The sequence below is a fragment of the Bos mutus genome, chromosome 27 (assembly GCF_027580195.1).
Source record: "Bos mutus isolate GX-2022 chromosome 27, NWIPB_WYAK_1.1, whole genome shotgun sequence".
NCBI classification, from domain to species: Eukaryota; Metazoa; Chordata; class Mammalia; order Artiodactyla; family Bovidae; genus Bos; species Bos mutus.
In genome coordinates, this window is record NC_091643.1 from 37,048,513 (window position 1) to 37,061,090 (window position 12,578).

Genomic DNA, 12,578 nt, shown 5'->3' on the forward strand with positions numbered 1-12,578 from the left:
TTTCATCCTTATGTTTCCTCAGCATCTCCAAGGTGTTATTAGCAGGTAGATGTCTGATAAATGCTTCTCAGATCAACAAATAAGTAAATCACTATAAGTTTATTATGTTGGCTTTTGGGGGGATGGGAGAAGAAAATAGTGTAAGAGAAAATATGAGCAATATTCATTTAGGAGTCCCCAAACTTTGTAATAAATAAGGCATTGAAACCTTTCTCCTAAATGCTTATAATAGGGGTGAGGCAGTATCTTTCTCTTTAAGGAGACAGAGACCTCTTAGAAACAGTGTGGGATTTTATTTTATTTATTTTTTAAGTCTTTATTGAATTTGTTAAAATAATGCTTCTATTTTACATTTTGGTTTTTTGGCCACAAGGCACGTGGGGTCTTAGTTCCTCAGCCAGGGACTGAACTCGCACCCTTGCACTGGGAAGTCTTAGCCACTGGACTGCCAGGTAAGTCCCTAGATCCAGTGCGGTATTTTAAAGGCAGATCTAGAAGGGCTTAAATGATAGATCCACTACTTACTCTGCTTATGATCTTGGGGAAATGACTACTCAGTTTTGACCTCATCTGTAACATGGAGAAAGTAATACAGAAACAGAAAATCCGATTGTGCCTGGAATCGCCTGACGCACCCGTGGCATGCACATGTGCATTATCTTCCCGTTTGGTAGATAAGCTCTTTCAAAAGAAGAAGGTAGAAGTGGAATGAAATTTGTGGTGTGGCTCTGCCACCTTTTAAACAATGAACAGAAGAACTGAAAGAACAGAAAAAAAAATAGAACTTTAATCTTCTGTTCCACTGTGATGACTATGTAGAGGTCAAATCACTTTTTTAAACTGAAGTATGGTTGCTTTAGGATACTGTTTTGAGGGTATAGTGATTCAGTATTTTGCACCTTTAATATGTAAGGGCATTGCCACTGACTGTTACCTTGAGTGTCTAGATATAAGTTGTCATACTGTGACACAGACAAATGTGAGTCCTACAAATTTGAAACAGATGGGCCAATCAGATACCAACAGTCAGTAAGAAGTAATTTTTAGTAGAAGATAGAGAAAATGCGAATCTCAGAAACCTAGTAATGAGCTTTCACAGATCAGAGAAAAAGAAAATGTCGAATTAGCTAAACCTAAAATGCAAGAAGAAATATGAGGATCATTTACAAAATAGATAATAAAGCAAAGAGAAAAATAAAAAAAAATTGGAGGACAATAAATTTCTCTACTAGCTGCCTGGGCTTTTGTTTACATTCTATTTGTAATCAATACTGCAGACAAAAACAGAGGTCCAAAATGTAACAAAAAGAAAAATAAAAATCCAAAACTTGAAAGTAACAGGAAGAGAGATAACATCATAAAATTTAGGGCTTTGGGCAAAGATCCTAAAGAAATCACAGTTTAAATTCTTGCAGGTAGAAAAGGAAAAAAGTTGGTGGAAAGTACTGAGCAGATTTGTGAGATCTGGAAAAATAATATTGAGTATAAAATTTCTACAGACCAAGGGTATATTTTCTCAGCCAAGGTGCTTTACATAAGACATTATTTACACTGCTGCTACAAAAAACTATACATAAGAAAAGGAAGGTTGAAGGTTTAAGCTTTCCTTGGCAGTAACTAGAACTGAGTTTCAATTAGCATTCAAACTCTTTATCTCAGTATAAAGTATGAAATAAAAAGAATTAATTGACATTATAAAAGTACTATATAAAAAGAACATCAATTCTTTAACCCCAAGAAATCATTCTTGGATTTTTCATGAACCAGAATAGAATGTTAAATCTGTGAAATCCCCTGAAAACTGAAATAATCTAATTTATGTTGTTATTCATCTTTGCTCTCAGAAGAATGCAGTGTTTCTTAAGGACAAAATTATGAAAAATTAAGCTTGTATACACAGTGGGGAGATGTGTGACTACACTACCTTATTAAAAATAAGCTACAGAAACAGAATAGCTTCCTGGATTGATGCTACAGGCTGCAATGCAGGCACAGTGATATTTGGCGAGATTTTTAATGGTGTGCATTTAAAATATTGATTCCATTTATTATCTATCTTTAATCCAAGGAAAATATTTCAAAGATAAAAAGGTTACCCGAATGATTATTTTCTCCTCTAAGCCGCTGAAAGTCTCCTTGACACTTTTAAAGACCTAAGCAATAGAATAGACCTCATAACTACTCGTATGTCTGGTTGTAAAATCTGCAGTGACTACCCATTTTTTTTAATTATGAATTTAAATGAACCAAATTGACAGCAATGTCTTGAAGTAAATGTCTATTCTAACATACCTTCTTTCTTTCTTTTTTACATTTTAGAACTTTTTTTAAACGGGGGTCTAGTTGCTTTATAATGTTTTGTTAGTTTCTGCTATACAGCAAAGTGAATCAGTTATACATATACATCTGACACACTTTCATGAAGCAAATAATACATAAAATTTCAATGCACCTGTGGCGGATTCATTATGATATTTGGCAAAACTAATACAATTATGTAAAGTTTAAAAATAAAATAAAATTTAAAAAAATTTTCAATGCAATCTTAAATATAAATAAAAGTGGAGAGTGAAAAAGTTGGCTTAAAGCTCAACATTCAGAAAATGAAGATCATGGCATCCGGTCCCACCACTATTTTATTTTTCTGGGCTCCAAAATCACTACAGATGGTGACTGCAGTCATGAAATTAAAAGACGCTTACTCCTTGAAAGGAAAGTTATGACCAACCTAGATAGCATATTCAAAAGCAGAGACATTACTTTGCCAACAAAGGTTCGTCTAGTCAAGGCTATGGGTTTTTCCTGTGGTCATGTATGGATGTGAGAGTTGGACTGTGAAGAAGGCTGAGCACCGGAGAATTGATGCTTTTGAACTGTGGTGTTGGAGAAGACTCTTGAGAGTCCCTTGGGGTGCAAGGAGATCCAACCAGTCCATTCTGAAGGAGATCAGCCCTGGGATTTCTTTGGAAGGAATGATGCTAAAGCTGAAACTCCAGTACTTTGGCCACCTCATGCGAAGAGTTGACTCATTGGAAAAGACTCTGATGCTGGGAGGGATTGGGGGCAGGAGGAGAAGGGGACGACAGAGGATGAGATGGCTGGATGGCATCACTGACTCGATGGACATGAGTCTCAGTGAACTCCGGGAGTTGGTGATGGACAGGGAGGCCTGGCGTGCTGCGATTCATGGGGTCGCAAAGAGTTGGACACAACTGAGCGACTGATCTGATCTGATCTGATTAAATTCTTGGAATCTGTAGTTCTAACATATCTAACAAATACCATATATTTTTAAATAAAAAGGCATCTTTTTGGCCATTATTCTCAACTATACACTTGCATAGTGAAATAAGGAATTTAAATGGTAGATATTGTTAGATCTCAATATTAGGAGAAAAAAATTAGACTATTAATATTGTGGTACCTCAATTTTATGGTGAAGTGTTAAAAAGAATTTTAGGAAGAATTGTATGAGAAGTTTAAAAATGAATCAATATAGTGAAAATGAGTATACTACTCAAAGCAATCTATAGATTCAACGCAATCCCTATCAAGCTACCAATGGTATTTTTCAGAGCACTAGAACAAATAATTTCACAATTTGTATGGAAATACAAAAAAACTCAAATAGCCAAAGCAATCTTGAGAAAGAAGACTGGAACTGGAGGAATCAACCTGCCTGACTTCAGTCTCTGCTAAGTTGCTTCAGTTGTATCTGACTCTGTGCGACCCCATAGATGGCAGCCTACCAGGCTCCCCCTTTTCTGGGATTCTCTAGGCAAGAACACTGGAGTGGGTTGCCATTTCCTTCTCCAATGAATGATGTGAAAAGTGAAAGTGAAGTCGCTCAGTTGTGTCCAACCCTCAGCGACCCCATGGACTGCAGCCTACCAGACTCTTCCGTCCATGGGATTTTCCAGGCAAGAGTACTGGAGTGGGGTGCCATTGCCTTCTCCACTACAAAGCAACAGTCATCAAGACAGTATGATACTGGCACAAAGACAAATATAGATCAATGGAACAAAATAGAAAGCCCAGAGATAAATCCACACACCTATGGACAACTTATCTTTGACAAAGAAGGCAAGAATATACAATAGAGAAAAGACAATTTCTTTAACAAGTGGTTCTGGGAAAACTGGTCAACCACTTGTAAAAGAATGACACTCGAATACTTTCTAACACCATACACAAAAATAAACTCAAAATGTATTAAAGATCTAAATGTAAGACCAGAAACTATAAAACTCCTAGAGGAAAACATAGGCAAAACACTCTCCAACATAAACCACAGCAGGATCCTCTATGACCCACCTCCCAGAATATTGGAAATAAAAGCAAAAATAAACAAATGGGACAAAATTAAAATTAAAAGCTTCTGCACAACAAAGGAAACTATAAGCAAGGTGAAAAGACAGCCTTCAAAATAGCAGAAAATAATAGCAAATGAAGCAACGGATGAACAATTAATCTCAAAAATATACAAGCAACTCCTGCAGCTCAACTCCAGAAAAATAAACAATCCAATCAAAAAGTGGGCCAAAGAACCTAACAGACATTTCTCCAAAGAAGATATACAGATGGCTAACAAACATATGAAAAGATGCTCAACATAACTCATTATCAGAGAAATGCAAATCAAAACCACAATGAGGTACCATTTCATGCCAGTCAGATAGACTGCTATCCAAAAGTCTACAAACAATAAATGCTGGAGAGGGTGTGGAGAAAAGGGAACCCTCCTACACTGTTGGTGGGAATGTAAACTAGTACAGCCACTATGGAGAACAGTGTGGAGACTCCTTAAAAAACTGGAAATAGAACTGCCATATGACACAGCAATCCCACTGCTGGGCATATACACCGAGGAAACCAGAATTGAAAGAGATACATTTACCCCAATGTTCATTGCAGCAGTGTTTATAATAGCCAGGACACGGAAGCAACCTAGATGTCCATCAGCAGATAATGGATAAGAAAGCTGTGGTACATATACACAATGGAATATTACTTGGCCACTAAAAAGAATACATTTGAATCAGTTGTAATGAGGTGGATGAAACTGGAGCCTATTATACAAAGTGAAGTAAGCCAGAAAGTAAAACACCAATACAGTATACTAATGCATATATATGGAATTTAGAAAGATGGTAACGATAACCCTGTATGTGAGACAGCAAGAGACACAGATGTATAGAACAGTCTTTTGGACTCTCTGCAAGAGGGCAAGGGTGGGATGATATGGGAGAATGGCATTGAAACAAGTAAATTATCACATGTGAAACGAATCACCAGTCCAGGTTCAATGCATGAGACAGGGTGCTCAGGGCTGGTGCACTGGGATTTCCCAGAGGGATGGGATGGGCAGGGAGGTGGGAGGGGCATTCAGGATGGGGAACACATGTACACCCATGGCGGATTGCAAAACCAATACAATATTGTAAAGTAAATAAATAAATGAAACTGAAAAAAATAATAAAAATAACCTTGACCACCAAAAAACAGACCAGTAGGGACCTCCCCGCTAGTCCAGTGGCTAATACTCTGTACTCCCAGTGCAGGAGACCCAGGCTCGATCCCTGGTCAGGAACTAAATCTCATATGCTGCAACTAACGACCCCCGAGTGCCACAACTGAGACCTGGTGCAGCCAAATCAGTAAAAAATACAAACAAACAGAAACAGACCGGTAATCTATGGGCCAACCCTCCCCACTGTGTGTTTCTGTAAGTAAATTTTACTGGGACTTAGTCAAGCTCACGTGTTTACATACTGTATATGGCTGTTCTCATGCCACCATGGCTGAGTTGAGTAGCTTTAGCAAAGATTATATGACTTGGAAAACCTAAAATATCTACATCTGTAGAAAATTTCACTGACTCCTGATCTAAAAGATCATTGGAAACAAATGTTACAATAATTCTTAAGCCACAGAAACCTCAAAACTCAAGATTAGCGCTGACCATATGCTTTTACTCAATGATTTATTATTGAATTTCTTCATTATATGGAAAAAATTTTTTTCTGTAATAAACATCTCTGATTGATTAAAAAGTTAAAAATTTTGTGAAGAATTGGAGATGAGAAAAACTAGCATTTGTCTAAGGACTTTCAATCTAATCAGCTTCAGAGAGACCATAACCTGTTTAAATATATAATGTTGTTCAATTTGTTATGTCTGAGCATAATAATTGTGTGAAGGTTTTCAGTTTTCCAAGAATATAATGATAAAGATTCAAATTATTTTCATTGCAGTTCAGACTCAAAATATTTAAGAATAACTGATTTAGACAAATCTTAATATTTAAAAATATTGATTATGAGGCCAAGAAAGTTAAAATACATTTTTCCCCAGAACTATATAACCAGAATTAAAAGCTAGAACTTTTTTCTCCCAGATTAGAAGTTTTTATTCATGTTGCTGCCAATTTTCTGGAACAAAAGTTATTGTAACAGAAAAATCAGAGAAGTTCAATCTTTTTGGAATTAAATACAATAAGCAATCAGACTTTGTATTCTCTCTAAGATGAATGACTTATACTTTCATGATTTAAAGACAAATATGGGGAAGTGAGATTGAGGTATTGGGCTTTGGTCTCTTCAGGTCCTGGTGGTTTATGTATGCAGCTGATCCAGTTTGCTGTGAAGCCAGTTGAGTTTATCGGTCTGAAGCCAAACATAAAATATAAAGTGCAGAGATCACCAGGCAGATCAGTTGACCCCAATACTATAGCCTTCCTAAGATCCCAAAGTTGGAAGCATTGTGGTTTGAACCTCAGATGGTGTTTCCACTTTTCCTATGTGCTAGCTCTTGCGTTTTTGAGTGGGGAGAATAAAAAGGGAAACAAGCAAACACCTCTTTATTATTTATTAATAAAAATCTTTATTAATGATTGTCTGTAGCTGCATTTCTCTTGCTGGTGGGCTGCACTGCTTCCTAATTTTGAACATGGACGTCCTACTGGCATCATGCTCCCAAGAGGTCTCAGCTCAGTTCAGCTCCTCTGGGTACTGGTGTTTGCATGCAAGATCTGCTCACCACTTCCAAGATGCTCACCACTGCAGGTGGCATCCACAGCATCCTTCCACTGGAATCGCCTCTTTCCCTCATGCTGTGCCAGTCCTGGAAGAGCCCTCACCCCCCACCCCCACCACCAGCTCCAGGCATTGTGCCCGTGCACCCCTCTCTGCAGTCCTTAGAACTGGGAATGCCAGGACACTTCTGGGAAATGCCAGGAATGTCTGGGCTTCCTCTGTCCTCACCAGTATTTTACCAGGCCACTTCTCTCCAGTTCTCCTTTCCCCCCTTCAAAGTTTAAGGGTAGTTTCACATATGTTGTGGAGAAGAACATGGCAACCCACTCCAGTATTCTTGCCTGGAGAATCCCATGGACAGAGGGGCCTGGTAGGTGACAGTCCACAGGGTTGCAAAGAGTCGGTTATGATTGAGTGACTAATACTATCACATATGTTGTGATTATGGAAATTCTAGCTAGAGCACAACACTCCAGTTCTCTCTCTTAATAAACATGTTCTATCTTTAAATATGATTCTTCTGGAACCCCCAGAGTGAAAAAGTTGGCTTAAAACTCAACATTAGAAAAACCAAGATCATGGCATCCAGTCCCATCACTTCATGGCAAATAGATGGGTAAACAATGGAAACAGTGAGAGACTTTATTTTTGGGGGGCTCCAAAATCACTGCAGATAGTGACCACAGCCATGAAATTAAAAGATGCTTGCTCCCTGGAAGAAAAGCTATGATCAACCTAGACAGCATATTAAAAAGCAGAGACATTACTTTGCCAACAAAGGTCCTTCTAGTCAAAGCTATAGTTTTTCCAGTAGTCATGTACGATGTGAGAGTTGGACTATAAAGAAAGCTGAGCACTGAAGAACTGATGCTTTTGAACTGTGGTGTTGGAGAAGACTCTTCAGAGTCCCTTGGACTGCAAGGAGATCCAACAAGTCTATCCTAAAGGACATCAGTCCTAAATGTTCATTGGAAGGACTGATGCTGAAGCTGAAACTCTAATACTTTGGCCACCTGATGTGAAGGACTGACTCACTGGAAAAGACCCTGATGCTGGGAAAGATTAAAGGTGGGAGGAGAAGGGGACAACAGAGGATGAGATGGTTGGATGGCATCACTGACTCGATGGGCATGAGTTTGAGTAAGCTCTTGGAGTTGGTGATGGACAGGGAGGCCTGGCGTGCTTCAGTCCATGGGGTCACAAAGAGTTGGACATGACTGAGTGGCTGAACTGAACTGAATTTCTGGAACCCCCATATTTTTATCACACTGGTGAGGAAAAGCTGATGACCGAAACACTGTACTCCTGATAAAGGAAACTGTGTACATTTCTTTAGACATCACTTATATCTACTGGGAGATTCGTACAATAGGATGGAGGGAGAGCTATGAGCCAGCAGAGGAGGCCTTAGGGCAGTTTATGACTCTTCTCCAGAAGCCTTGAAGAGAGATGGTAGACATCACTGGCTTAGACTTTCTTTAAACTATGGAGTATTCAGTATATTTTTTTGTCAGCTCTCAGTCTTTACCATAATGATGCAACATGCTGTGAATTCACAGAATAAGTGTTCATATTTTGCTATGCCATTATTGATGGACATAATAGTAGCTCTGATTTTCTTCTCTTGCAAACAACACTGCCATGAGCATCTAGGTTTCATACCTTTTGTGGACATGAATTAATTTTTTACCTAGGGTAAATATTGAGCGGGGAGACCACTCAGTGATAACATATGAACATCTGAAATTTTAATATATAATTGACAAGTTGTTCTCAAAAGTGAATGACTATTCTAATTTGTTTCCCTAAATCTTTAAGAAACATAAACATATGCTCAAACGCATTGTGAGTAGGAATATGCAATCACAGCCACAATGAGGCATCTCTCAACACCCATTATATTGACAAATGTGAATATTCATACGCTGCGTGTGGGAAAGAAAGAGAACAGGATTCAGGCAGTGTTCACATCTGTCATTTTTCTCCAACCATCCATTATTAAAATAAGAAACTACTGAAAAGTTGATACTACTATAACAAACACCTGTATCCTCACAATTTACACACACACATGTGCAAACAGGTATCTGAACCATTTGCAGACATCATGTCTATATTTCTAAACACATACCTCTTAGCGTGCACTATTTTTCTGTCTATTAAGTGAAGATAACTATTCATTATATACTATGCTTGTGAAGAAATAGCAAAATAATATATGTAAAACACCCAGCACAGTATCCAGATCATCATGAGAATGTGAGTATGCAAAAATGACACTCTTATTTTCATAACAGAGAAGTATGGAATGAGTATAGTGTGTGCATGTATTTTTAAATGAATATTTATATTTGTTTATACACTGTGTAAATAATCTATTTCTTCCCTGATGGCTGCTGTCTCCTTAAAGAAATAAAATGAGAGAAAAATAAACGACCCAATCAAAAAATGGGCCAAAGAACTAAATAGACATTTCTCCAAAGAAGACATACAGATGGCTAACAAACACATGAAAAGATGCTCAACATCACTCATTATCAGAGAAATGCAAATCAAAACCACAATGAGGTACCATTTCACACCAGTCAGAATGGCTGTGATCCAAAAGTCTACAAGCAATAAATGCTGGAGAGGGTGTGGAGAAAAGGGAACCCTCTTACACTGTTGGTGGGAATGCAAACTAGTACAGCCACTATGGAAAACAGGTGAAGATTCCTTAAAAAACTGGAAATAGAACTGCCTTATGACCCAGCAATCCCACTGCTGGGCATACATACCGAGGAAACCGGAATTGAAAGAGACACGTGTACCCCAATGTTCATCGCAGCACTGTTTATAATAGCCAGGCCATGGAAGCAACCTAGATGTCCATCAGCAGATGAATGGATAAGAAAGCTGTGGTACGTATACACGATGGAGTATTACTCAGCCATTAAAAAGAATACATTTGAATCAGTTCTAATGAGGTGGGTGAAATTGGAGCTTATTATGCAGAGTGAAATAAGCCAGAAAGAAAAACACCAATACAGTATACTAACGCATATATATGGAATTTAGAAAGATGGTAATGATAACCCTGTATATGAGACAGCAAAAGAGACAAAGATGTATAGAACAGTCTTTTGGACTGTGTGGGAGAGGGAGAGGGGGGGATGATTTGGGAGAATGGCACTGAAACATGTATAATATCATATAAGAAATGAATCGCCAGTCCAGGTTGAATGCAGGATACAGGAAGCTTGGGGCTGGTGCACTGGGATGACCCAGAGGGATGGTATGAGGAGGGAGGTGGGAGGGGGTTCAGGATGGGGAGCACGTGTACACCCGTGGCGGATTCATGCTGATGTATGGCAAAACCAATACAATATTGTAAAGTAAATAGCCTCCAATCAAAATAAATAAATTTAAATTAAAAAAAAAAGAAATAAAATGAGGACTATAGTATGCTGGATGTCTCAGTGCAGATATCTAGTTTACTTTAGTCAGAATATTAACTAATAGTAGAATACCAACTTTAGCTTGTTTGGTCTTTTCCCATTTAAAATTTAAAAAAATTAAAACCCACATGTGAAAGTCACTCAGTCGTGTCTGCCTCTTTGCAACCCCATGGACTATACAGTCCATGGAATTCTCCAGGCCAGAATACTGGAGTGGGTAGTCTTTTCCTTCTCCAGGGGATCTTCCCAACCAAGGGATCGAACCAAGGTCCCCCACATGGCAGGTAGATTCTTTACCAGCTGAGCTACAAGGGAAGCCCAAAAATACTGGAGGGGGTAGCCTATCCCGTCTCCAGTGGGTCTTCCCAACCCAGGAATCTAACTGTGGTCTCCTGCATTGCAGGCAGATTCTTTACCAACTGAGCTATCAGAGAAGCCTAAAACCCACATGTGCAATGCTGCTTCATAAAATAGAGACTAGAGAATTTTCAAATGCAAAAGTTAAACTAATATCTTCCTTTAAAAAATTCAAAAAACTACTAGTTTTCATATTTATTATTACTTTTTACATTTAAATATTTTGTTTCTTCACTTAATCTAATCATAGCATTACTATTTAAAGGTAAGGATGCTGTCCTGAGTATTTTCAAGGAATCTTCTTACATGAATACATTTTAGTAATTTTGAAGACAGATTAAAAAACCTTATATAGAGTATGTGTTTAGTAAATATTAGTTAATTTCAGCTGACTGCAAGTATAAATTTTTTAAAATGAATTAATAATGTTCTTTATCTGTTCTTTGTCAGAAAGATAAAGTCTGAATGCAACTCTTCCATAAAAAATGAACCTTTTATTACAATTATAATTTATAAATTTGAGTCTGTCAAAAACCTGCAAACATGCTAACCTTCTGTATTCATTACACAAACAAACCTATTTTTTATGAAGTAGTGTACTTCTCATAGGTACAAAACACAAGTTGAATCTAGCTACCTGTTAGAAACAGTTTGCAGGAACTATCTTTTCACCTAAGCCTTGTTGCTAAAGGCTGGAATATGCACAGTGTTGGTTACATACAATAAAGCATGATTAATTAAACTGTACTTTTAAATAATTCATATGTCATAGAATGCAAGTCAATCAGAAAATTATCTTCAATAAAACTTCACTACCAGATAATATGATGAAGTCATGAAGAACCCATATGACAGACACCAAATAACAATCAAGAACCCACTTTTCTTTGCTGACTTGGACTTAAATAAAATCTTCACCTAATCTTCGGAAGAGTAGCTCTTTGTTATTAATTAAATCTACAATTTCTGCTGTTGAAATCACACACTAGTTTTATTTTTGCAAGGCTATGGGAAATGTTTTTGCTGCTTCAACACATATAGTACACAGTGCATAAAAATGTATCTCATGCTTTGTGAATAGAAACAAAAATTCTCAAGCATTAACAATTATATCAGTGGGAGTTTTGCATTAAACTAAGCTTGGGGGGAAGGAAGAAATGCAGGCCATAAACAAGAAAAATATTTCTCTTAAGACACTTAAATGTTAACTAGGTGTATTAATCACATTGTGATGTAATGCTCTGCAGAGTCAGCTATAAAAAGTGTTTCCCATTACTTTTCTACCTTCACATTATTTTTTTTTTTTTTGCAGTAAAAACTAACTGCCATATAAAGCAAAAGAAAAGTACCTAACTTGATGTGTAATTTCCTTTTGAACCAAAGAACCTATAACATTTCTGTGTAAGAGGGTACTAATTGCAACTTCACCTTTTATGGCAGAAAACCTTAGCACTTTGGCTATCTGCCTGATCTTTTTGAAGGCAAAAGTTATTATGGTCTCATTCTTTTTTCTTTTGGCAAATTTCTAGTGACAAATACAGTGCCTGGAACATGTTTATAGGTCATTGTTTGTAGAAGGAAGGAGGGGAGGAATAAATTAATGTCAGATAGTCAATTAGTAAATTCTAGAAATTCTACATATAAATGTAGAAAGTGTCAAGGCAATGTACTTTGAAGTTCACTATACTTAAATATTAGGGAAAACAAACTAGTTAATATACCCCATGCCCTTTATATAATTATTTAACAA

The 12,578-nt window shown here is 37.3% G+C and overlaps 1 protein-coding gene across 2 annotated transcripts in view; it reads right to left on the bottom strand.

Annotated features, from left to right (window-relative positions):
• The window catches only part of NEIL3 (nei like DNA glycosylase 3), a 527,805-nt gene that overhangs the window by 132,783 nt on the left and 382,444 nt on the right, over nt 1–12,578 (bottom strand). The gene's annotated exons all lie outside the window — the stretch shown is intronic.